Source organism: Sceloporus undulatus, chromosome 2 (genome assembly GCF_019175285.1).
Source record: "Sceloporus undulatus isolate JIND9_A2432 ecotype Alabama chromosome 2, SceUnd_v1.1, whole genome shotgun sequence".
NCBI classification, from domain to species: domain Eukaryota; kingdom Metazoa; phylum Chordata; class Lepidosauria; order Squamata; family Phrynosomatidae; genus Sceloporus; species Sceloporus undulatus.
The window spans coordinates 311,711,750-311,739,018 of record NC_056523.1 but is presented as its reverse complement, the minus strand read 5'-3'; the positions used below and the strand labels follow the sequence as shown (position 1 = coordinate 311,739,018).

The 27,269-nt window shown below is 43.3% G+C and overlaps 1 protein-coding gene across 1 annotated transcript in view; it reads right to left on the bottom strand.

Annotated features, from left to right (window-relative positions):
- PDZD2 (PDZ domain containing 2) overlaps positions 1–21,917 on the bottom strand; it is a 403,520-nt gene extending 381,603 nt beyond the window's left edge. The window contains exon 1 of the mRNA XM_042447846.1: positions 21,830–21,917. The gene's annotated coding sequence lies outside the window, so the exon portion shown is untranslated. The remainder of the gene's footprint in view (positions 1–21,829) is intronic.
- Between the last annotated feature and the right edge of the window lie 5,352 nt (positions 21,918–27,269).

Genomic DNA, 27,269 nt, shown 5'->3' with positions numbered 1-27,269 from the left:
CACTGAATTCCTGCTCAAATTCCTCCTTTTCTTGTACCAACATACCATAAACTGGAAAGCTTTCAGTTTTCATGGGATGAAAATTTTTGACCCCTTTTTGAAGACGCATGGACATCCAAACCACATAATCCTATGTGCTAATGACAAAGCCATTTTCCAAGTGTTCATCTTTATGTGGCCAAATAAACATTCTCAGATGGAATCTCATGATTTACAAAAGAAACTAGAGGGAAAGGAGAACTCAAAAAGTCACCACAGGAGGACTAGACATGTTAGGTGGCCACAGAATACAAAGGCCAAGAAACCTTATTCATTAGAGCATAAAGCTCCACCACTATAATTAGCCACACATTGCAGGTGAGAGGGACGTAAAAAGTCTGGGAGGGATGGCATCAGCATAATGGAACTCTCCCCGTGATCCCCAGTCCAGCAATAGCCATTGGAGTTAGGAGAGAGACAGAGATACAACCCTAGTGTCCAACCAGGAGCCCTGGTGACACAGTGGTTAAAAGCCTGAGGGCAGGGAACTGTCTATTATCCCCTCTGTTGTAAACCGCTCGGATTCCCAGTGATTGGGCGCTATATAAATCAATCCTATTATTATTATTATTATTATTATTATTATTATTATTATTATTATTATTATTATGCCGGTGCGGCAGCCAAAACATTGTGAGTTCAATCCTGCAAGGGCTACAGGTTGGCTCAGCTTTCCATCCTTTCATAGGTCAGTAAAATGAGTACCCAGTTTATGGGCTAACACATTGTAAACTGCTTAGAGAGTGCTTAGCACTATATAGAAATTTAAGTGCTATTGCTATCGCTACATTGCAGTCCCAGGGAAACCGTTGTGCGAGGAGGTATGGCAAGCCTTCTTGCAAAACACCCAAAAGTACTTATTTATTTCATTTTTATGCCACCTTTCTCCCAGAAAGGGACCCAAGGCAGCTCGCGACATAAAAAAACATTTTTAAAACTTTACAGTAAAAATTTAAAAACAGTTAAAATCATCTTATTAAAACAATATAAAATTAACATTAAAACATACAAAAATCAAAACACACACCCCATATAAAACCACCCTATTACAGTGCGCCCGCGTTATACATGGCTTTGAGCATACACGCTCAAGCTGCAGGGAGTGCGCGGAGAGCAAGGGGCGGCACATCCCATTCAGATGAATGGGGTGCGCGCCCATGGGTCCCCGTGCACTCCTGCGCTGCCGCGCACATGAGCCCCATTCAAATGATTGGGGCTCTAGCATAGGTGGAATTCGCCTTACATGGGGGGGTCTGGAACGGATCCCCCGCGTAAGGCGAGTTTCCACTGTACAATTATGTTAAAAAGCTTGCCTAAATAAAAACGTTTTTGCTTGCTGGTGAAAGGCAAGTAGGGAGGGAGCCAGTCAAGCCACCAAGAAGGCTCTCTCCCATGTCCTCACCAAATGAGCCTGGGATGACAGAGGGACCAAGAGAAAGCCTTTCCCTGAAGATCTTAGGGCATTAGCAGGTTCGTCTGGGGAGGTAAGGTCTCTCAAATGACCTAACTCCCAATTACACCAGCATTACTTACTGAGAGGATTCCACCCCAAGTGTCAACTGAGAGAGAAACTGGAGTGGGACTGAACTGGAATGTCCTGGGAAAGATGAACAGCCGATTGAAACTCTAAACAGGACCAATGCAACATGTGGTTGCAGTCCCCACTTTTATATTCTTTTTATCAGCTATCTGGCTTCTTCCATTCTCCATCCAAGCAGATGGTGAAGCAGAGAAGCCAGCTCACACAGATCTACAATCCAGCCTACGTTTACTGGTTTGACCTACATAAGCACGTTCCATCTCTAAACCCACCAGTAACGGGATCTGAAGAACCAGCAAATCCCATTTCCTGCCACTTTCCAAGCCCTACAAAGCCCCCTCCCCATCTCCTCTAGACTCCCCCTTGAAGGTTTATGAAAACAGAAGTCAATGCTAATCTTCATTGCAAATGTTGACAGTAAACCTCAGGAGCTTCAGCCACTTGGCAGACTAAGGTCATGGAAATGTCAGCAAGCCAGCATTCATGCAAGACTCCTGCATACCTTTTCAAGCAATTCTGGTGTTGGGAAAGAAAAGAAACTATGGTGTTAAGTTCATAGTTAGTCACACTTAGAGAGCAATCTTCTGAAATCAAATTAAGGCTTAAGTCAGTAACTAACTTAAATCCTGTCCATTGCAATGATTAAGGATGAAACACTTTGGATTTAACCCACAGCCTTGACAAGGCTGACAATTTTGCTCTGCATGTTCTTTTAAAGGATGCCCCCCACGTTAGGAGTGCACAAAGCAGAAAGGAATATGCATGCAAGATGGCTATTTCAATTTCTTTCTCTCTCTGTAACTACAGTGCTGATTGTCAGTCAATTCAGATTGCACAGCTGAAGTGGAAATGTTGGTCCTTCCCTCATTGGCTCATTAATGGAAGAACACAGGCAAGAGGCTCTGAGTTGGATGCTTCTACTGCTGGGTAAAGATGTAATTCCACCTACAAGTAGACTCTAGTACCTGTTCACTTTTAATCAGGATTAGTGGGAAACCCTCCCTTGGAGAGTTTTAGGTGGTACAGAGGGCTTGAGAGGGAAGGAGAAGGGTAATGCCCTGTAGCAGGCATGCAGAGTTATATCAAGGAGAGGAAAATAGCTTCTTCGTGGAACTGTTGACAGAGCTTCTCGTTCACCAGGTGTATCCAACTGGATCCTGTCCACCGAACCCTTTCCCCACAATTCATTATTTATTATTAATAATGGTGCTTTCTGCACCGCCATTTGGGACGTCCTCTGGACGTCCCATTTTAAAAAAGGGGCGTCTCTTATAGACGCCCCTGGGCCTAGTACGGACTCCGTCCGTACAAGATGGCGCCGGCCCTTCTACATGGCCGGCGCCATCTTTGCGTATCGGACGCTGAGCGTCCGTACGCGTCGCGCCGCTTGTGATGTAGCGAGCGCGCCCCTGGCGCCTCGCTACGTCGCAAACGCGACGGAAAAAGAAGCTCCATTTTGGAGCTTCTTTTTCAGTCCGCGCGGGAGTCGGGCCGTGTGAAGGCTCCGGCTCCCCCGCGGACCTACTGGCGGCGGCGGCAGACCGCCGCAAAGCGGCGGTCTGTACCCCGCCAATATTAATTTTATGCTATCTTTTTCCCAGAACAGGGCCCAAGGTGGCTCACAAGATAAAAACCTTTTAAACATTTATAATAATAATTTTAAAATAGCTAAAATTATCTAATTAAAACAGTATAAAATTAGCATAAAACATACAAGAAATTAAAACATAGCTAAAATACACACACACACCCTGTTAGAATTGTCATAATTATTGTGTTAAAAAGCTTGCCTAAATAACAATGTTTTTGCTTGCCGGCAAAAGGGCAGCAGGGAGGGAAGACAATCTAGCCTCCCATGAAAGGGAATTCCAAAGGGTGGGACCAACCACCAAGAAGTCTCTCTCTCTCATGTCCTCACCAAGCAAGTCTGGGATGGTGGTGGAACCAAGAGAAAGCCTTCCCCCGAAGATCTTAGTATTCTGGCGGGTTCATATGGGGAGATATGGTCACTCAAATAGTCTGGAGGTAAGCCATGTAGGGCTTTATAGATCATGACCAGCACTTTGAATTGTGTCTGGAAATGAACTGGTGGCCAGTTGGTATTCCAAGTTTTTTATCTGGCATTGCTGACCTTGGGCAAGTCACGTGCTCTCAGCGTCAGGAGAAGGCAATGACAAACCTCCTTTGAACAAATTTTGCCAAGAAAACCCCATGAGAGGTTGTCATTAGAGTCACCTTAAGTCGGAAACAACTTGAAGGCCACCATCACCATAAAGCTACCAACCATACTGCAGTTCCCATAATGCCTTGAAACACTTCTTTGGGGGTATTGTGGGAATTCAAATAGGAGTGTCCGGGAAAGCTGCCAGCAACACTGACCGTAGCTGATAACAGAGCCTTTAGTTCAGTGGAAGTGAAGCAGACCCAGCAAAGAAGCAGTCCGAGTGCAGGTCAAGAATACAAGCCGAAGTCAGGATTCCAGAGATTCCAACGTTCTGAAAGTCAAGCCGAAGTCAGGATACCGGGAAACAGCGTAGTCAAACAGTCCAGGGTCAAAACAGCCAAGAGATAACGAAGTCCGGTCCGAGGTCAAGGTAACAGAGAATCTAGATACTAGGAGCTAGTGCTAGCAGCAATCACGCCGAGGGATCATGCAATAAACTCTAGCAACCAGCATTAGTCTCGCTCCCACTTAAGTAAGGGAAACTCTCCCTCGTGCCACCTGAGGCTGGTTGGCTAATTGCCTCTCGGCAATTCTCTGTGATCTGCGTCTGCAAGCACTCTCGGCTCTTCTCTCTTTGAAAGAGGGCACCTGCAGGCAAGCTTCGTCTCCAGAGTCCCCACTAGGCTGTGGTACCGAAGGAAGCCTCTCTTCGGCACTAGGACCTGGTTGAACCTCTTTCTCTGGGGCTGGAGGATCACAGCTGGGACCTGGCAGGGCAGGAACAGCACCTGGCGTTGCCTCAATCAGCCCTTGCTCTGGAAGAGGCTCATCCTCCTCCTCATCCTCCGAGAGCTGATCTTGGCTGGCCATGACAAGGAGGTAGGTTTTGCAGAACATGTTCTTGCTGCTTTTGCCCATCGCTCCTTCCAGGAAAGGAGGGTAGATTCAACAGGCACCAACAGCACTTTCCCCACCAATATGGGACCAGCTAAGAAATGGGGTGGGGGACAAACTGAGCCTTATGTTACCAGTTGCCTATCTTTTTGGAAAGGTTTGAACAGAAACCAAGACTTGATAAAAGATTTCTTTGGTTTGACCCAGAGTATTACTTTACTCAGCAGTGTACTTCAAGCAGGAGGCAGAGCAGATGGGCACCAGAAGTGAATCCAACTAGGTTTTGGTGTATCTCAAGCCATAATAGCTACACAACCTCAAAATAATGTTTCAGGGAGTGTGGTGGAATCTCCTTTTTTGGAGGTTTTTAAACAGAGGCTAGATGGCCATCTGTTGGGGAGAATGCTTTGATTGTGCATTCCTGAAGGGTCTGGGGTTAGACTGGATAGCCCTTGTGGTCTCTTCCAACTATTAGTCTACGGCCTCATTTCCACTTACAAATGAATCACTTTGTGAACTGATGTATCATTTCAGCAGCAGAGCGTGATTCACACTACATTTGCCCCGATCGCATTTTCTTGCTTTAAAATAAAATAAAATAACCCACTTGTGGTTCACACTGACAAATGAATCGATTCAATTTAAATTGTTTCCTGTGGGAGTCTCAAAATAACCCACTTGTACTTTGGCAAATGAATCGGTTCAATTTGATGTACTTCCAGAAACACCCACAAGCAACAGCATATACATGTGGTTTTGGGGCATCTGAACTGTCAGACATCGTGCTAAAATAAAAAGAGAAGCCGCTCAGCAATCAGTCATGCAATTGTGTGAGTAGTAAGAGTGCCAAGAGAGAGGGGGAGGGCCAAAGGTTGGACGGACACAGGTTGTTAATTTCCACTTCCCTACCCGGTGATTCCTTATCACGTCATAGTAAATCGATTCTGATCCACATCCCATTAACACTGACACTGAATCGATTTGTGAATTCGGTTCTTGAAATCAGGATTCCAATACACATCTGGTTCACACTTTCACAGAATCAATTTACCAAAAATGATGCGGAAATAATCAGCATCAAAAAGACACAGAAAATCTATGAGTCCAGACTAGAGTTTGAAAATGTATTTTTATGGCAGCTCCCAGAATCCCCCAGCCAGCATGACAACTGGGAGTTGTAATCCCTCAAAGTAACTCATCCAAGTTCTGGTCCAGATACAAACTAAGATTCTATTAGAAGTGCATCACAGCAAGCAGAGATGCTCAGGTCCACAATGACTATGGATGTTTCACGGTGATATATGATTTCTTCAGACAGTTACAGGGCTTTTAATGGTATGTTCAGCCAATCCGCGTGCACACAGACATACCGATCTTTGTGCAGCGCACTTAACTGTACCTCTCACTTTCAACGTCAGCCTCCCTTGCTTTAGCTTTGAATATGACTGTGCCTTTTATTGGCTTTCTGGCTACTTGCTCTTTTCTAGTCTCTCTGAGGCTTACAGCACTTTATAGCAAGCCCTGTAGAGTGGGTGTATTTAATGACACACTGAACTACATTTTACCCATGGAAAAAAAGCTGCCAGATGTTTCATGCTGTCTGATTTTATTAGGTCATTGCACAAAAGAGGGTATAAGTCATTCCTTTGAGGAAAAAAAAACTAACCCATTTTCTGTTTGGTAACATTTCTGTATCCTTCCTCACTCAGTGCAACTAGAAGATTTGACAACATTGATAGTAATTTAGACATTCATTCTAATCCTAAAACAAGATGAATATTTTCAGAAGCTTTTCAGTAACCTTGTCAGAACAGAAATCTCTGTTTAGTAATATTCATAATTTCTGCATGGTAATATCTGTAATAGAGTCAGTGTGGTGTAGTGGTCTGAGCATTGCTCTATTACTCTGGAGACCAGGGTTCGATTCCCAGCTCAACCATTGGGTAACCTCGGGCAAGCCACATTCTCTCAGCCTCCAGAGAAAGCAATGGCAAACCTCCTCTGAACAAATCTTGCCAAGAAAACACCATGATTGGGTCTCCTTAGGGCACCCATAAGTCAGAAATGACTTGAAGGCACACAACAACAACAGTGACAATATTAATGATAGCAATTGCATCTACCTCCTGTAAGTACAGATATCTAGGAACTAAAGCAGAGCATAGCCGACCTGTGGCCATCCGGATGTTGCTGTATTAGGATTCAAACTATGTTTCATCATTGGCCACAATGGCTAGGGCTGATGGGAGCTGAAGTCCCATCTAGAGGTCCACTAGTTCTTCACAACTCTGTGTGAAGACACTATTCCATGTAAAATCTCATGTTTATCTGGAACATAATTCTAGGATCCTGACAATCTCAACAAAAGAGGTAGGAGTAGGAAATAACTGTTACTGGCGTTATTATGGATGATCCCAAAATCTAGTTTTCTTGTCCTGGTCCAATTATCTCAACTCTAAATCATGAACCTCCATGCACTCCGTCTGTATCCATAAAGTTTTCTATTTTCCCCTGGAAAGGAAGGATGTCAGCTTCCAGATTTAAAAGAAAGACTGCAAACAGAGGTTTTATTTGATTTTAATGAATCAAATGTCCATCTGAATTTTTAATTCCAAACAAGGGCTGTTGGAAATGAATGTTTTAAACTGTGTCAGTCTGGAGTTTCACCTTTCTCCCCAACGGGACGCAATTAAATGCTGCTTTGGGAGAACGGTGGAATATAAATTAATTAAATAAATAAAACATAGTGCGATTTACAGCTTAGCAGAGCTCAAAAATATTGCCTTTCTAGGGCTGGAGGAATCCACTAGGCAGCACAGCTATGTTATCTGAGACTTTCTGGGAACTGGAGTCCAAAAGAGCAACTGTCCTAAGCTCTGGTTCAGAAGTAAATTTCTGCCTCAGTCAGCATGACAATAGGCCAGGCTGGCTGAGGGATTCTAGTAGCTGTGATCAAAAAAGTAACTTTCTCCAAGTTCTGTTCCAAGCAGATACATGCGTGGTTGGCCATTCTTTGCTATCCCAGTTTTAGATTTATTTTGTTTTATTTCTTCTCAAGCACCATGCAAGAGATTGTAAAACTAATTATTTGTATGAACATTTCTAGGAAGAGAAAAGGGAGAAATTGCAGTAAGACCCACAGACTCTAGACAAAAGTAAATGACTCACAGCATAAATTAGCAGCCAAGCATGAATGCTGCTTAAAATACCACCTTAATGGGTCAAGCTCATTAATCTTCCACATTTGCCTGTGCAACTTCAGAGCAACCGATACTGGAAACTTTTATATAAAAATAGAAAAAGTTGTGCAATTCACTCCCCCCTCATTTTTTTTTCTGATTTCCAAAATTCAAAACTTTTGAGTATTTCTGGCAACATGCTACAGAAACCAGCTTCTATACCCATGTATGTCTAATTGCAAGCAAACAAAAATAAGCCTTGAACACTTTCTGCTTAAGAGGGTGAGCTAGTCCTTTGCCCAAACCTAACTTCTGTCACTAAGCCAACAGTCCTATTTACACTTAGCTGGGAGTAAGCACCTTTGAAAACAGAAGCACTTGAGTTTAAATAAAAAATATAGAGCGTTCTAGTGCATAGCGGTCGCTCCTCCACATTCAGTGGGGTTAGGAACCACAGTGAAAGTGGAAAAAAACACAAATAAAGAACTACTACAGTTGCCCTTCACATTTGCAGCTTTGACTTTTTTGCAGATTTGATTATTTGTGGTTTTAATATATTCTCTCTAGGAATCACTAAGTCCTCCAGCCCAGTTCTGCTGGAAGTTGGCTATAGAGTTGTGCTGGAGAACTAGAAGTTCCAAGAGAAAACACTTCTCTAAGCATTTGTAAGTCCTCCAGCATGATTCTTGATCAACTTGACCACAGAGTTGCACTGAAGGACCTGTAGATTCCTAGAGAGGTGTTTTCTAAGGTAAAAAGAATCATGTTTTTTATTTGCTGTTTTTCTGCATTTTTCTGACAGAGTCATGCTGGAGGCCCTAGAGATTCCTAGAGAGAACATATTAATCAAATTCGTAAATAATCAAATCCACAAAACTCAGATCCACAAATGTGGAGGGCCAATTGTACAGTGTGCCCCGTGCCATGCATGGACGCATTTTACGTGGCTTCCAGCTTACACAGCAGCCACTTGGGGAGGAAAACAATAGCATGTGCACCCATGGCGCGCGCACACCACTCCGCCACATTCACACACCCCATTATTTCCTATGGGGTGGATTTTCCCTTATGCAGGGGGATCAGGAACGGATCCCCCCACGTAATGAGAAGACCTACTGTATATTGCTCTAGACAGTATACCAATTCTCAGTCACTTATCCTGCAATTCAGAGATCACACTGGTCTGTCTTCCAGGGTTGTTGTAAGGATTATTGATGCTATATAGGCAAAGCATTTTGAATACTGTAGTTAAGAGAGCAATGCAATGCTACGCATTACTGATTTTAATGAAATGGGTTGCTCTTTAAGTAAAAGGGGCAGAACAATAACAAACAGGGAACTGATTGGGTTTTTGCTCCCATCCTTGGGGACAGAAATGAGAACACAAACTGTTCTATAATGTTCATAAAGATCTGAGGCCAAAGTCTACTACTAATGCAGGATCATTACTATACAGCCATTCACCAGAGATTAGTATCAATTATATTTTCAAAGACAATTACAGCCACTCATCCAGACTGCATGATTTCTGTTTGGTCCTGAAACAAAGAGTTTGTCAGCTGTTTTCACCTACTGTGTTCGGCTTTAGTTTTCAATGCAAGACCAAGCTCTCCAGGGAGGAAAAGATGAGAAAAATGACACAGCCACAACCACTGTGGAAAAGAATAAGGGGACGCAAAATCTGACATCAAAACTATTGACGTTCAAGAAGGCAGTGGGAGAATATTTCAGTCTCCCAGGATACTCTGCTGCTGACCTGATTCTTCAACAAAGGGTTTCAAAGGGAGACCCCAGAGTAAAATTGCTAAACTAGAATTTATCAGCAAGCCTGATTCTGTTCATTTAGATCTGCACTGGAGCTGTTCTCCCATTAAAAGTGTCAAATTAGCATAGCAAAGCTAGAAAACTGTTGTTGCTAATTACTGCTGCTGTGAATAGTCTTTCTTCTTATCTTGTATACTTTTAATTTTGCATATAAACATGCCTCTTGCCTTTCACAACCTCCTTGATTACATTTTCTCTCTATCAAGGAAAGTGTGTTAAAAAAAAATCTTCCTATAACGGGGGGGGGGGGGGTAATGTATATTTTCTCTGTTGTTGTTGTTGTATGCTTTCCAGTCATTTCTGACTTATGGCAACCCTATCATGGGGCTTTTGTGGCAAGATTTTTTCAGAGGAGGTTGCCATTGCCTTCCCCTGAGGCTGTGAGAGTGTGACTTGCCCAAGGACACCCAGTGAGTTTCATGGCCAAGCTGGAAATTGAACCCTGTTCTCCAGACTCGTAGTCAAACCACTCAAGCCACCTTGACTCGCTACTATTTTCTCTACTTCAGCCTAAATACCAGGTCCCTTTTGATCTTGGAAGCTAAGCAGGGTCAGCCCTGGTTAGTACTTTCATGAGAAACTGCCAACCAATACCAGGTGCTGTAAGCTACATTTCGGAGAAACTGGCAAAACCATCTCTGAGAATATTCTTTGTGTAATAAAACTCTTATGAGCTTCATGAGATTGCCATAAATCAACAGGCAACTTGAAGACATACACAAACATATTTTCTCTGCCAGCTGAAGATGCCAGCTCATGAGGCCATACAGTCTCTTATCTATAAACACTTATGCCATAGCAGGTCTTTTAGCCTTTTAAAATTCTACAATTTTATTGTTTAGAATACAATTTGCTGTTTATTCCAAAGCCCAGTTTTGATCCACCACTTTTGATCCACTTTACAAAGTCACATCTTCTCTTGCAATAATTTCAGAAGCCTCCAAGGAAGTGGGACAATTACAAAGGAACACCAAAGGCCCAAGGGGGAAATGTATGGACCAAACTTGTCCAATGACTGAGATGCTTGGCAATGAGAGAGGCTGTTTTTCAGATCAGTTTGTGAGATGGGGTGTAGGGTGTTAGAATAAATACCCCCATATAAACTAGATCAGTGGTTCTCAACCTTCCTAATGCTGTGACCCTTTAATACAGTTCGTCATGTTGTGGTGACCCCCAACCATAAAATTATTTTCATTGCTATATGCAAATATGTGTTTTCCAATGGTCTTAGGTGACCTATGTGAAAGCATTGTTCAACCCCCAAAGGGAACCACTGAAGTAGATGGAATACGATATTCCATACAATCTTATTCTTCATTGCTCCCATCAAGTCCAACGTACACATACTACCAAGTGATGTGGGCCAACACCTATCACATAGCCCTCCTGATATTGTTGAACTGCAACTCCCAGCATTCCCCCCATTGGTGATGCTAGCTAGGGTTGCTGGGAGCTGTAGTTCAGCAGTATGTGGAGGACTAAATGTTTCTCATTGCAGGACATATTAGATGAACACTGGACCTGATAGCCCATGACATTAGAGCTCCAGATTAGTCGTGGCTGCAAGACAGAAGAATTATATGTTATCTCCAGTATCAGAGATAGTATGCCCCTGCATACCAGTTGCTGGGGAACAATTTATAAAACATCTCGGTGAAATCACCCAAAACATCCTGTAGTCTTCTGCACATTTGCCACATGCCTTAAACCATCCTAAGTTTGCCATTCCGTTTTATGCAGTTTTTTAAAAGTGCAGCAATCACTACTGTATAAAAACTAATTAACACATATGTTGTGATACATATTTTCATGAGCTGCTACAGCCTGCATCACCTGATGGACATTAGGAGCTGCATCCTATTTGTTCTTCCCAACTCTCCATTGCTGAATGGTGAGCGAATACGTCAGTAAACTCCATTAATTCGGTGGGTCTACTGTATTTGCCTACTTGCCTTTTGCAGAGCTTGGAGAATTTACTTTTGGGTCATGATAGCTAGGGACTTTGGGGAGCTGCAGTCTAAAAAGTAACTTTTCCAAACTCTGGTGAATGTTTTTTCATGGCACATAGTTCTACTAACTGAAAGAACAAGTGGTGTTCAGCCACCCGAGATTGAGCAATAACAGGTCTGTGATGCCCTTAGATGTCCGAGGCTGCACGTGCGCTACACTAACTGGCTCAGCGTGTGTGTACCCTACGCCAACAGGTGCAGGTAACCCATTGAACCCCATTCATGATGGGGATCGGGGATTGCCATTATTCCCCATGAACAAGGAATTCCCAGTAAGTGTGGGTCATAAGCTCGCATTGATTAAGTCCCTGCCCTTTGTACACACCGCCCATCACTACTACCGATTGGATGGTTTAGTGAGGTCCTCGGATTGGCCCCGCCGGGGTCGGCCACGGCCCTGGCGGAGCACCAAGAAGATGGTTGAACTTGACTATCTAGAGGAAGTAACTGAAAGAAAGAAATTGGCAATATGAGCTTTCGTAGATTTCAGTCTACTTCCTCAGATGCATTTGGTGGAGTGGAAGCCAGGTACAGACATACATATGCCATTGATATGTGAGGATGGCATATATATGTCTGTACCTGGCTTCCACTCCACCAAATGCATCTGAGGAAGTAGACTGAAATGTACAAAAGCTCATGCTGCCAATTTATTTCTTTCAAAGGTGCTATAAGATCTCTTTACATACTGATTCTACAGATTAACATGGCTATGTCTTTAAATTCTGCCACATATTTATGCTGTTTGTCTGGGGGGGGGGAGGGAATTAAACACTGAACAGGCAACACCCAGTCCAGTCCTTCCTTCCTTCCTTCCTTCCTTCCTTCCTTCCTTCCTTCCTTCCTTTGCTTACTTTATTTATATGCCACCTTTCTCCCAAGCCGGAACCCACTCCTAAGAGATCAGTTGTAACAGAACACTTTTGTTTCCACTAAGCCTGGATACATCTCCTCTGAATTTTCCTTTTTAAAAATGCCATGTCATCTCCATTCTAAGAGACCAGGTCACGCTCCCCTTGAAGGACTCAGTTCGCAGTTTGGGGGTGCTCCTCGACTCGTCGCTCCACCTTACATCTCAGGTGGATGCGACGGTCAGGAGCACCTGTTATCAGCTTCGGCTGATACACCAACTGTGACCCTACCTGGGCCGGGGGGACCTTGAAAAGGTGATACATGCTCTGGTGACCTCTCAGTTGGATTTCTGTAATGCGCTCTACATAGGGCAACCCTTGTACCATACTCCGAAGCTACAATTGGTTCAGAACATGGCAGCAAGACTGGTCACTGGATCCTCCAGGGCCAGTCACATAACACCCGTACTTAAAGACCTACATTGGCTGCCTATTCGCTTCTGGGTGCAATACAAGGTGTTGGTTATTACCTATAAAGCCCTAAATGGCTTGGGCCCAGGGTACTTGGAGGACCGCCTCTCTCCATATAATCTGCCCCACACACTCAGGTCAGCCGGGAAGCAACTGTTGAGAGTTCCAGATGCAAAATATTCTACAACAGCACAGAGGGCGTTTTCCATCTCGGCCCCACAGCTCTGGAACTCTCTTATCATAGAATCATAGAATCATAGAATCATAGAGTTGGAAGAGACCACAGGGGCCATCCAGTCCAACCCCCTGCCATGCAGGAAATCACAATCAAAGCATCCCTGACAGATGGCCATCCAGCCTCTGCTTGAAGACCTCCAAGGAAGGAGACTCCACTACACTCCGAGGGAGTTTGTTCCACTGTCGAACAGCCCTTACTGTCAGGAAGTTCCTCCTAATATTGAGGTGGAATCTCTTTTCCTGTAGCTTGCATCCATTGCTTCGGGTCCTAGTCTCTGGAGCAGCAGAAAACAAGCTTGCTCCCTCCTCAATATGACATCCCTTCAAATATTTGAACAGGGCTATCATATCACCTCTTAACCTTCTTTTCTCCAGGCTAAACATCCCCAGCTCCCTAAGTCGTTCCTCATAGGGCATGGTTTCTAGACCTTTCACCATTTTAGTCGCCCTCCTTTGGACACGCTCCAGTTTCTCAGTGTCCTTTTTGAATTGTGGCGCCCAGAACTGGACACAATATTCCAGGTGGGGCCTGACCAAAGCAGAATATAGTGGCACTATTACTTCCCTTGATCTAGACACTATACTTCTATTGATGCAGCCTAAAATCGCATTGGCCTTGTTAGCTGCCGCATCACACTGTTGACTCATGTTCAACTTGTGGTCTACTTGGACTCCTAGATCCCTTTCACATGTTGTCTCCTTTAGCCAGGTGTCCCCCATCCTATATCTGTGCATTTCATTTTTTCGCCCTAAGTGCAGTACCTTACATTTCTCCCTGTTGAAGTTCATTCTGTTTGCTGTGGCCCAGCTTTCTAGTCTATTCAGGTCATTTTGAATGTTGATCCTGTCCTCTGGAGTATTAGCAATTCCTCCTAATTTGGTGTCATCTGCAAATTTGATAAGTATTCCCCCAATTTTTTCCTCCAAGTCATTGATAAAGATGTTGAACAGTACTGGGCCCAGGACAGAGCCCTGTGGGACCCCACTGGTCACTTCTCTCCAGGATGAAAAGGTGCCATTGTTGAGCACCCTTTGGGTTCGTCCGGTCAACCAGTTACAAATCCACTTAACAGTTGCCTTGTCTAGCCCACATTTTACAAGCTTGTTTGCAAGAATGTCATGGGGAACTTTGTCAAAGGCCTTACTGAAATCAAGATATACTATATCCACAGCATTCCCTTCATCTACCAAGCTGGTAATTTTATCAAAGAAAGAGATTAGGTTTGTCTGGCATGACTTGTTTCTCTGAAACCCATGTTGACTTTTTGTGATTATGGCATTGCCTTCTAGATGTTCACAGACTCTCTGTTTAATGATCTGCTCCAGAATCTTTCCTAGTACTGATGTCAGACTAACTGGACGATAATTGTTGGGATCCTCTTTTTTCCCCTTTTTGAAGATGAGGACAACGTTTGCCCTCCGCCAGTCTGCTGGCACTTCTCCTGTTCTCCAGGAGTTTTCAAAGATGATTGCCAATGGCTCTGATATTACATTTGCCAGTTCTTTTAATACCCTTGGATGTAGCTCATCTGGTCCTGGAGACTTAAATTCATTTAGGTTAAACAGGTATTCCTGTATTATCTCTTTACTTATTTTGTGCTGAAATTCCCCTATTCTGTCCTCTGCTCCATTATCCTCAGGTTGAGCTCCCTTTGCCTTTTCTGAGAAGACAGAGGCAAAGAAAGTGTTGAGTAATTCTGCCTTTTCTCTGTCCTCTGTTAGCATTTTGCCATCTTCTGCACGCAGTGACCCTACTGTTTCCTTCTTCTTCCTTTTGCTGCGGACATATCCAAAAAAGCCCTTTTTGTTGTTCTTAACCTCTCTAGCAAGCCTGAGTTCATTCTGCTCTTTAGCTTTTCTGACCTTATCTCTACACATGCTAGCTATTTGTTTGAATTCCTCTTTGGTGATTTCCCCCTTTTTCCATTTCTTATACATGTTCCTTTTCATATTTAGCTGAGCTGAAAGTTCCTTGGTCATCCATCCTGGGTTCTTGCAACACCTCCCATTTTTCTTTCTCACTGGAACTGTTTTAATTTGTGCCTTCAGTATCTCCTTTTTTTAGAAACTCCCATCCATCTTGAACTCCCTTCTCTTTTAGTATCCCTGACCATGGGATCGCCCCCAGTATTTCTCTAAGTTTACTGAAATCCGCTCTCCTAAAGTCTAGGATGCGTGTCTGACTATGCCTGGCTTCTCCTTTCCACTGTATAACAAACTCCAGGAGAACATGGTCACTTCCACCTAAGGATCCCACCACTTGCACTTCATTAACCAAGTCATCCTTATTGGTTAGAATCAGATCTAAAATAGCCTCCCTTGACCTATTCAGGAAGGGGTTAAAAACATTTCTTTTTCAGCAGGCTTTCCCCTGATTCGATGTACTTCTTGCTCTTCCTTCACTGCATTTGTATTTGAGCTAGCTTGGAAGTTGTTGTTTGTAAATTTTAATTCATTTTATTGCTGTTTTTATGGTGTATATCATTGCATTCTGTAACCCGCCTTGATCTTTCGAAAGGCGGGCTAGAAATAAAGATTTTATTATTTATTATTATTATTAACCCTTTCTTAATTCAGTGTCCTGTTCAATTTCTGTCCCCATCAGAGCAAGAATGGGTCCACAGATACCACTAGAATTCCTTTTCTCATTCTGCTTCAATTATTTTCTAGGCTACAAAGGATCAGAGTTTTAAATTTATTTTTTGGAACTACAACTCCTAGTATCCACCAACCAGTATGGCTGGCCTAGGAAAGTCCCAGGGATGCAGACAAAAACAATGTTTCCAAAATCGGTAAAAATGAAACCAAACACCTGTAGTTTCTCTCCTTGCCATTCTCAAAGGAGAGACCACCCAAACTCTGAGAATCTACCTTTCATTTATCAACAGATGTAGAAGAAACAGCCCAAGTCAGGGACTGGGGAATGGAGGCATTTTGCATCATTTGTAGCAAGCTTCCTCCAAGAGCTGCAAGACTGAAGATTAATCATCTGCGATTTGCTTGTTTGTTTTTTGCATAAGCAGGCAGATGCAGTTGTCTCATCTGAGCTATTTTAAACGCAAAATAATATATGCAAATGAGCCAAGAGCGAGAGTATCTGGGAAAGGAGCTATGAGTGATGACTGGATCCTGTCTCTCTCTGTGTTTTTTTCCTTTAAGTCACCTGTCGATTTATGGTGACCCCATGAATTTCATCATTTTTTCTTAGGCAAGAAGTACTCAGAGGTGGTTTTGCCGGTTCCTTCCTCTGAAATATACTCTACAGCACCTGCTTTTTGTCGGTGGTCTCCCATCCAAGTACTAACCAGGACCGGCCCTTCTTAGCTTCCAAGATCAGATGGGATCTGGTGCTTTTACAGACGTAGTTCTCCAACTATGGGGCGGGACCCCTGGGGGGTGTGAGAGTTGCTTGAGGGAGGTGCGAAACTTGGAGGCCTTGATTCCTCTACCTTCTCCTCCCAAACGTTTTAATGTATAAAATTTACCTATGCATTGAGTCAAATATTGGATTTCTTTAAATAAAACCATTCTAATTTGAATGATGCTCTTTCCTTATAAAATGTTAAAATATCAGCATATATGAATGCACGAATGAAAATTTGTTGTTGTTGCTGTGTAACTACAAGGTGCTTCCACCTTATGGCATCCCTCACTGCCTAAGGCAAATCTATCATGAGGTTTTCTTGGCAAGATTTGTTCAGAGGAGGTTTGCTATGGTCTTCCCCTGAGGCTGAAAGCATTTGACTTAACCAAAGTCACCCCCAGTGGGTTTCATGACTGAGCAGGGAATAGAACCCTGCTCACTAGAGTTGTAGTCCAACATTCAAACCACTACACCATACTGGCTCTCTAAACAAAAATGTTTTTATTCATATACTGTATCAAGCATGGGGAGCCATGTCTGCATGTAGATGTAAAGGGGGGTTCCAAGGGTAAAAGGTATGAGTACTACTGTATCCAAAATCCACAAGTAATACCTTGTGCATTTTGGCTGACCAATAAACACATCACTATTTTGTGGACTGTGGATGTCATTATACTTTGCTACATGGCCAACACGGCTACCCCTGGATATGTTTTAGAGCAGTCATTCCCAAACTTTGGTCCTCCAGGTGTCTTGGACTTCAGGTTCCAGAAGCCCCAGCCAGTTTGACCAACAGTCAAAACATCTGTAGGACCAAAGTTTGGGAAACACTATTTTAGTGTGTGTTGTAGTGGTTTGAGCTAGGACTACAACTCTGGAGAGCAGGGTTCGAATCCCCACTCGGCCATGGAAACGCACTGGGTGATCTTGGGTAAGTTACTCTAACTCTGATGGTTAATCCCTCACTAATGAGTTTAAGGCAGAAGGGAACCAGGAGTAGAGCTTCTAGCCCCTACATTCATGTGTCCCCAAGCCAAAAGAACCCACTCCTGTGCTTTCTGAAACTCTTAGAGTCAATATAAAAATCAGGGTCAGTGTGGTATAGTGGTTTGACGGGGATGCTTTGATTATGATTTCCTGCATGGCAGGGGTTTGGACTGGATGGCCCTTGTGGTCTCTTCCAACTCTATGATTCTATGACCCTGAAGACCAGAGTGTGAATCCCAGTTCGGCCATGGAAACACCTTAGGGACATTACACTCTCTCAGCCACAGACCATGGCAACTACTTCAGAAAAAAACTGCAAAGAAAACCCCATGATAGGGTCACCAGAAGTCAGACATGAAGGCACTGGAAGGCACACAATAACAAACTACTGTTTTAGAGTATGATTCTCACTACCAACACACACACACACACAAAATCCTGGCAGCCATTGCAATCTCTGTCCCCTGGATCAGTTATTCCCAAACTTTGGATCACCAGCTATTTTGGACTTCAGTTCCCAGAAGCCCTAGTCAGTTTGGCCAACAGTCGGGCATTCTGGGACCTGAAGTCCAAAACATCTGGAGGATCAAAGTTTGGTACCCACTGCATGGCACTCTGTCCAGCCCAGCCTTAGAGCCCTTTCCCCCATCTGGTGCAGAAAGCAAAACCAGTGTCCAAGGATGAGGGTGACAACTTTCCCTCAACCAGGGCCTGGGCAGAGCCAAGGGGTGGGACACTCCCCCACTTGGAGACCAGATGTCCTCCTTTTACAAGACATGTCCTACATCTGAACCTCCTGCCTCAAAATGTCCTCCATTTGGAACATTTATGTCAGTGTCTTTTGCTTTTATTTGGAAATGTCCTACATTTTTTCTTGAACATCCCGCATGTTGTAGTGCCTTGTCCTCCTTTGCGATGAGGACATCTGGTTACCCTGCTCAGCAAGCAATGCCTTTCCTTCTGTCTTATCTCCCCCACCACCCCTGACCATCTTCTGACAAGCTGCAGCAGCTGAAAGGTCCCTCGTGTGGGGCGACTTCGTGCCTTTGGCTGGGTTGGGCTGCCCTAAAGGGATGCCCGCCAGACCACAAGGAACCACCTGCCCACATGAAAACATTGGAAAAGGAGGAGGCTGGTTCTCATGGCCCCATATGCAGCTCCTTGGAGCCTGCCATGCTCCCATGGAAGAGCTGGAGGAGCTGGGTGGATCTACATTGTAGAAATAATGCAGTTTGTCACTACTTTAATTGCCATGTCTCCATCCTACCCAGTCCTGGGATTTGTACTTCAGCCCTTTAGCAGGGAAGGCAAAAGCCTTGTAAAACTGCACCTTCCTGAGATACAGCATTTTAAAGTGGTGTCACACTGCATTATTTTTACAGTGTAGAAATATCTACTGTTGGAAGAGGGCCTTGCCTGCACTGAGGAAATAAAGCACTTTGATACAGCTTTAGCTGCCATGGCTCCCTCCTACCAAATCCTGGCATTGGGAGTTTTGTCAGGCCCTCTTAGGCAGGGAAGGTGAAAGCCCTTGTAAAACTACACATCCCAGGATTCCCTAGGATACAGCATTTTAATGTAATGTCACACCGCCTTATGTCTACAGTGTAGAAATGTCTAAGGTTGGAAGAGAGTCTTGCCTGCACAGAAGGAATAAAGCACTTTGACACCACTTTGACTGTCATGGCCCCATCCTATCAAATCCTGGGATGTGTAGTTTTGACAGACCCTCACAGGCAGAGAAAAAAGACCATGTAAAACTGCACCTCCCAGGATTCCCTAGGATGGAGCTACAGCACTTGAAGCGGCATTATACTGCATTATTTCTACAGTGTAGACATGGCTATGGTTGGAAGAGGGCCTTGCCTGCACCAAGGAATTGCTCTGACTTCCATGGCTCCCTCCTACCGAATCCTGGCATGTGTAGTTTTGTGAAGTTTTCTTGGGCAGAGAAGGCCAAAGACCTTGTATAACTACATCTCCCAGGTTTCCATAGTACGGAGTTACAGCAGTATAGATTTCTACCATATAAGATGCACCCTTGGATGATGGCTTTGTCTGCACTACAGCGATAAAGCACTTTGAGACAGCGTTAACTGCCATGGCTCCATCCTACAGAATGTGTAGTTTTGTGAGGCACCTACTCTCTTGGGCAGAGGCAACCAAAGACCTTGTAAAATTACATATCCCAGGATTCCATAGGATTCAGAGATAGGGAGTGAAATGGAGGTCATGACCAAATAAATGCTGAAAACACTCCTATAAATACAAAGCCATGCTTCTTTGCCATGCTCCAAATGGAGGACCTTTTGCCATTCCTCTTGGATAGAGGGTTGGAGTATAGGGCGTGTCCTGGAAAAGGAGGACACCTGAAATCTCTGCAAGAGTCCTCCTCCCTTCTCACCAAAGGAAGGAAAGGAGAGCAGGGAGATCTGCCTCTGGCTTGAACTCTTCGACCAAACTTTTGAAGAGTAACTTTTTCTGGGAGATCTCAGGGAAGAAATCACATAGAGATCCCCCATAGATATCTCTGCTCAACCATGGAAACCCACTGGGTGACCTTCGGTGAGTCACACTCTCTCAGCCTCAGAGGATAGCCATGGCAAACCCCCTATGAAGAAACTTGCCAAGAAAACCCTCTGATAGGTTTGTCATAGGGTCTTCATAAGTCGGAAATGACTTGAAGGCACACAAGAACATGAAAATAGACATTTCTGGGTCTGTCTGTCCCAAACCTTAAGGGTAAAGATCAGTTTTAAGGGTTCCACACACAAAAGCAGCTTCTCTGCTCCAGAGCCTTGAGAGAAGGCGAGGTTCAAAAAAACTCCAGTAAGATTTCCAATCCCTAATAAAAGCAGATTTGTCCAGCCAAACTGAGCCATTCCAAATTTCCATTGATTTCATTTGGATTTGCTTCCTTGGGATCTACTCTTCGGATCTCAGCCTCTTGTTGTTGTGTGGAATTTCAAAACAACAAATCAAATCTTTAAAAAGGATACAAATACAAACACACGTACTAAACACACTAGTAGACGCATATTAAACACAATAGAAATTATTCAATACATATACATATGCATGCAAAAATACAAAAATATATTTCACATGAAAACTTTCAAGTTGTTTCTGACTTATGGCGACTCTAAGGTGAACCTATCCTGGGGTTTTCTTGGCAAGGTTTGTCCAGAGGGGGTTGGCCATGGCCTTCCCCTGAGGCTGAGAGAGTGTGACTTGTCCAAGTGGGTTTCCATGGCTGAGCTGGGATTCGAACCCGGGCCTCCAACGACCTGGCCTGCATCCACACTGCAGAAATAATCCAGTTTGACACCACTTTAGCTGCCAAGGTTCAATGCTATGGGATCCTGGAATTTGTAGTTTGTGGCAGCACCAGCACTCTCTGAGAGAGCAGGCTAAATGTCTTACAGAACTACATAGACTTGCATATAGCATCGAGCCATGGCATTTATTTATTTACTGTTTATTTATTTACTGTTTTAATTGGATTATTTTAATTGTTTTTTAAAGTGTTGTTTCAATGTGTGTGTGTATATATATGTGTGTGTGTGTGTGTGTGTGTGTGTGTGTGTGTGTGTGTAAGTTGTGAGCTGCCTTGAGTCCCCTGTATTGGAAGAAAGGCAGGATATAAGAAAATTATTATTATTATTATTATTATTATTATTATTATTATCCAGGGACCCAAGATTGGGACCCAAGGCAGCTGGCAACATATATGTATATATCCACACACACATTAAAACAACACTTTAAAAAGCTATTAAAACAATCCAATTAGAACAGTAAAAAGTTGTTTTTTTAAAAAAAAATAATACAAAACTTAAAACATACAAGGTTAAAAATTAATCTAAACCAATCCCTCCATACCCCAATAAAACCAGGCCATTTAAAGCAGTGTCAGACCGGATTATTCCTGCAGTGTGGACGCAGCCTCACTCTCAAGCCACTCCACCACAGTGGATCCCAATTTGAACCAGGCAGATTCAATCCCCTCAATCCCAGTGTGGTGTAGTAATAATAATAATAGTAGTAGTAGTAGTAGTAGAAGAAGAAGCGGGTGTGGAGCACCTAACACCGATTTCATCGCGGTTCTGGACCAGAAAAGCTGCTGTACTGGAGGAGCCCTTAAAAACCAATCTGATCCTCTGCCTCTTGACTGGTTCCAAGCAGAGCCAGACTGCTGGAGTCGTTCCCTTCCTCCCCACCTCCAAAAACATAATAATGACAGCACCCCAGATCCCATCATCCTCCTTACCTGGGGATGATGGTGCTCCAGAGGCAACCCAAAAACTCTGGCCTGGCAATGCCAAAAGAGGGAACCCACCCAAGAAGCCAGTCCTCCTCCTCCTCCTCTTGCTGCTGCTGCTGCTGCTCCTGTTCTTCTCTTGTCACCACTGGGACTGCACTGAACAGAAAGAGCCTCCTCTTTCCTCCCCGATTGGTGGAAGAGGCAAGAGGGGAGAGCTCTGATTGGTCGCCCAGAGTTCTTTTCTCACTCGCGCGCCCCGCCCACTTTTTGGGGTATTAAGCCAGCATTCCCTTCCAACGTTCATTCAAAAAGGAGGAAGCCCCGCCCCCTTATTTGAATAGGGGTGGGGCCGCGCGTTGAAAAGGGAGGCGTGGCAGAAGGGGTTCCCCTGAGCAGGCGAGGGGGGGAATCCTCTCTGAGTGACGTAATGGCAGGGAGGGGATTCCCCCTGTAAGAAGCGCTGCAGAGAATGAATGAATGAATGAGTGAGTGAGTGATCGAGCAATAGAGTTGGAAGAAACCCCCAAGAGCCATCCAGTATAACCTCATTCTGCCATGCAGGAATACAGCACCAAAACCTCCAATCCAAAGAACCATCAATATTGGTATAGGTTTATAAGTATGATATAGTGCGAGTGGAATATTTGTTTGTGGAAGGTGTGCAATTGCTTTCTAGAGAAGTTTTATGTGTCTGGTTACATATATATATATATATATATATATATATATATATATATATATATATTTCAATGTTTAATAAAAATTATTAGGCACAAAAACTTCCAAAGAACCATCAATATCAGTACTGTATAGGTTTATATGTATGATATACTGTGAGTGGAATATCTGTTTGTGAAAGGTGTGCAGTTGATTTTTATACAGGTTTGTATGTGTCTGGTTAGCTTTAGGCTTTAAATGTTTAATAAAAATTATCTTTTAAAAAACAAATCAAAAACTCTCCGAAGACTAGGATGACCAGATGTCCACACCGCAAAGGAAGACAAGGCACCGTAAAATGTAGGGCACTTGAGAGAAAAATGTAGGTCGTGACCAAACAAGAGCTCCAAACATTCACAGAAATATAAATCCATGCTTCTTAGTGGTGCTCAAAATGGAGGACATTCTGGAATTCCTCCTGGACAGAAGAAAGTTGAAAATGGAAGCCGTGTCCTGGAAAAGGAGGACATCGAAGAAGACTCCAGCACTCTCTGAGGGAATGTGTTTCACTGTCGAACAGTTCTTACTGTCAGGAAGTTCTTCCTCGTATTTAGGTGGGATTTCTTTTCCTTTAGTTTGCATCCATTGCTCCCAGTTCTATTCTCTAGAGCAGCTGAAAACAAGCTTCTTCCATCCTCTATAAGGACTGGCTGTAATATTTTTGTTTTGAAAGCCTCCTCTCTCTCTCTCTCTCTCTCTCTCTCTCTCTCACACACACACACACACACACAGAGGAATAGAAAAGGGAACCACAGCTGGTGGGTTGTTGGGGGTTTTTTATGGGGGGGTGGTGAGCAATTTCGCCCTACTTGACAGTTGTTCTAGCACCAAAGCAAAGTGAGAAGAAACTGCAAAGAAACATGCCCCCCCCTTTTTTTTGGCACTTTTAATCATCATCACTGTGACATACAAGCACAGCCGGAGCAAGCTGGGAACAGGTTAAGGCTTTAATTTGACTGCTTAGTATTCAGGGAGGAATAGATGGCCCACTCGCCTCATTTGAAAGATGACGCTGTCACTCAGGTATAATTAAATCCACAGGGTGTCCTGCAGGAATTGCAAGCCACGGGTGGCACCAGATCTTCCTTTTTGGGCCTCCTGATCGCTTCCTCCAGAATTAGATGTGTTTTGGGGGCTGAAGCCAAGAATCTTAAGCTTAGTCAGGGCCAGGTTTGCTTAATTAAGGACAGAGCTATCTGACAAAAAAAAAGGTCTAAATGGCTCACAAAACTACAAATCCCAGAATTCCATAGCACTGAGCAATGGCAGTTAAAGTAGTGTCAAACTAGATTATTTCTGCATGAAAAATAATCTACTTGTGGTTCGTCCCACTTCCCTCCAAAGAATACTGTCAGCCATTGCAAATTCCCTTTAGCAGAAGTTTATGATGCAAGCGTTAGCCACTGAGTAATAAGAGGAAAGGGATTCACTGAACTGCATAGGAGTGCATTAAAATATTAAAATTTGAAGAAACTGATTGAGGACTGTCTTTATCGAAAATAGCTGTACCAGCAATTAAGTGTCTTCCCTGCTTCCTACTACTAGTTTTGAAAGGTGATAACAAGTAAAAGATAAAAATGTGTCTCTTTTACACCAAGCATGTGTTGGGACCAGTATGGATCTCACTTCAGTCCTGGGTATTTCATACACAGAGCCTAGAGATTAACTGTGTAGCATCCTGTTGCATGTACAAATTCTACTTTCACCATAAGGAAATCCATGTAGGTTTATAATTTCTTAATTCAATCAGATGCCGATATATTTGTTTAGTCCTTTAAAACAATCACTTAAGCTAATGGCCATCATTAGGAAGAGATATAGAAAGATACCGGTCATAGATGTCTTGGACATAAACTGACCCTGCATCGCATACATCTTTATATCCAGGGTCATATGTTGGTTGTACTATACAATCCCATTTCTTTAATAGCAATGTTGTATAATTCACTGTGCTGCCAAATGTACAAAAGAATGCACAACCATATGTACTACAAAGGAATACTACCACTGATCTCAGATCTCAGACAGATACCAAGAAAACATACCTGCTTGTACAATGGCACTACATGTGGAACTTCACTTCCCCAACTTCAAACTGAGTGTGAACACTGTGCATTGGACAAACATGTCCAACCACTTCTTGATATAGGTGCGGTACAGACCGCCCAAATGCGGCGTACTCCCACCAATACTAGGGTTAGGGACCCCGCACCAATCACACGGTCCCTAACCCTAGCATGGACTGGCGGCGTAACAATGGTGGTGTCCCGTGTACACGGGTGCCGCCATTGTGATGTAAGCACTGCACAGCATCCACACAGTGCCACACATCGCTTATGTCGCAAGTTTGCCATTGGCACACTTGTGGCGTCCACCCTGTGGCGCAAAAAGAACCTGTTTTTTCCGGGTTCTTTTTACTCCGCAGGGAAGCCACGTGATTTGGTGGCTGCGGCTTCCGTCTGGATGGAATTAGGCCACTGACAGGCCACCCCTTTGGGGTGGTCTGTACCGCGCCATAGATACAAAACAATCCTACATTGTGTAGCAGAACCTATTTATGCAGAATCCACCAATAAGGTTGTAGTCTTTATGTCCTTAAGGTTTTCAGAGTGGTGACCCTGTTATTGAACCACATGTGTGTAACACCTAAAAGTACCACTACTTCTGAAATGCCTTTGGCATTGTTTCCAATGACAGCAGCCCTGTTAGGCCTCTTTGCTAGGAATAACAACAAGAGCAATAATAATGGTTTCCAGTCAATTTCTAACAAAATTTGGGTAACAGCACATTATGATTCCTTCAGTATGGATGTTTTGCCACTTGCATTAAAAGGAGCAAAATCTGGTTATATATTGCTGAATAAAAAGTATGCACTATGTTCATCCCAGCATCATCATCCTGTCGCTGTTTAAAAGTCAGTAATTTTCATCTAAAAGTGTTCAGAAAATCTATTCACAAAGAATATATTCAATGTGACACATTCTGCATGAGTAATAGGTTTAAGTCACATAGAAGTCAAAGAAGCACAACCTCACTTTCCTCATTTAGTTAATTCAAGCAAAGATACCACACTCTCTCGCCTGCTCTCTCACATCGTCCAAGTTATTTTGATTTAATGGTGAACAGTTAATTTTTACAATGGCCCACAAAGCTCACAGGGATCTGCAACTGAAACAAAACACCTGCAAAGTGTTTATTTGTCCAGAGAAAAGTGTTTTGGAGCTGGCTAGGAAAGGTTACCATGCGGTTTCTTCTCTGGCAAGAAATATTCTTGAAGGGCTATCAGTAGGGTTCACTGTAGAGTCTACTGCTACTCAAATGCAAGGATCCTGGGAGGGCATCTACGATTAATATTCAATGGGGAAATTTTATTAGCTCCATTGAAAGCAGTGAGAGGGCTTAGGCAACAAAATGGGGGTATAGCTTATGTATACTGATTCCAAAAATAGAAGTACATAGTGCAAGGTCCAAATTAGTTTTGTTAATCAAAAGGAAGTCACTATGCACACAAAGACACTACTCTCTTATGCACACATCCAAGAATTAACAATACAGAAGGTGGTAGCGGACAACAAATTAAGAGGGTGCAGAGGGCAATACTGTATCAGTTCCAGAAGCAGAACTCCAATTGGGGGGGACACTGTGAAGTGGAAGTAACTCAACAAGCTGCCTGTAGATCATGCCATGGCCAGCAAGCTGAGAAGTTAAGCAAGATGCAGACAAAAACTTATTTATTATTTATTATTTACTTCATTTATATCCTGCCTTTCTCCCTGGAGGGACCCAAGGCAGCTCACAGAAAAAAACCTTTAAAATTATTATAAAATTCAAGCAATTAAAATGTCTATATATAAAATCACATAAAATATACACAATATAAAAGATGATATAAACTCACATAAAATATCTTTATGAGACCGAGAGAAAGCCTCCTGCAGATCTTAGGGCACTTGCAGGTTCATATGGGGAGATACTGTCTCTCAAATAGCCTGGACCCAAGCCGTGACAAAAAAGGGTTTGTCTGACCTCAAGCAAGACCAAATTGGTGCCTGTGGTGCCTAATCAGGTGTACTTATATTGTAACATCTATCCTGGGGCAGAATTCAGGACTAGAGCGAATTTTCCAAGAGAGAAGAATGGGAAGGGAAGTTAGGAATAGTTGGAAAATCAATGCAAATGCCTCTAGACAAAGGAATATTGCTGTCAGGGAGGTACTCTTGGATTTCTGTTTACTTGTAAACACAAGTTTTACCACCCAAACTTGCACCCATCAGTGAAGGGATTATGCAGATTCTGCTCTTGATTGATCTCTTCCTGGCTATGTGCTCTTGTGCCTCTTCATGCTGAGCCTTTCGGATTCCCAAATGTGGCCCTGGATCTCCCTGTATAGTATGCCTGTTTCCTTGTGCTGGGGGTCGCATTTGTGACTATGTGCTTCAGACAGTCCTTTTTATATTAATATCAGAAAGGAGAGAGGGTGGAAGGAGAAGGGATCTGGGGGTAACACTACCACATGCTCATATTGTACTGGCTACACAGCACTCTGCTTGATATAGACACCAAACAGTCCTACATTCTGCAGGGCATGATTTGTCCTGGTCATAGATGACAACAAACTTGCAAGCACAGAATTGAGTATATTCTTTCATAATGCTTCATAATGCTAAATGAACACATAGATGTTTTAAATTTCTCCAAAAATAAATGTTGTTAATGCCTTTTTGGCCAT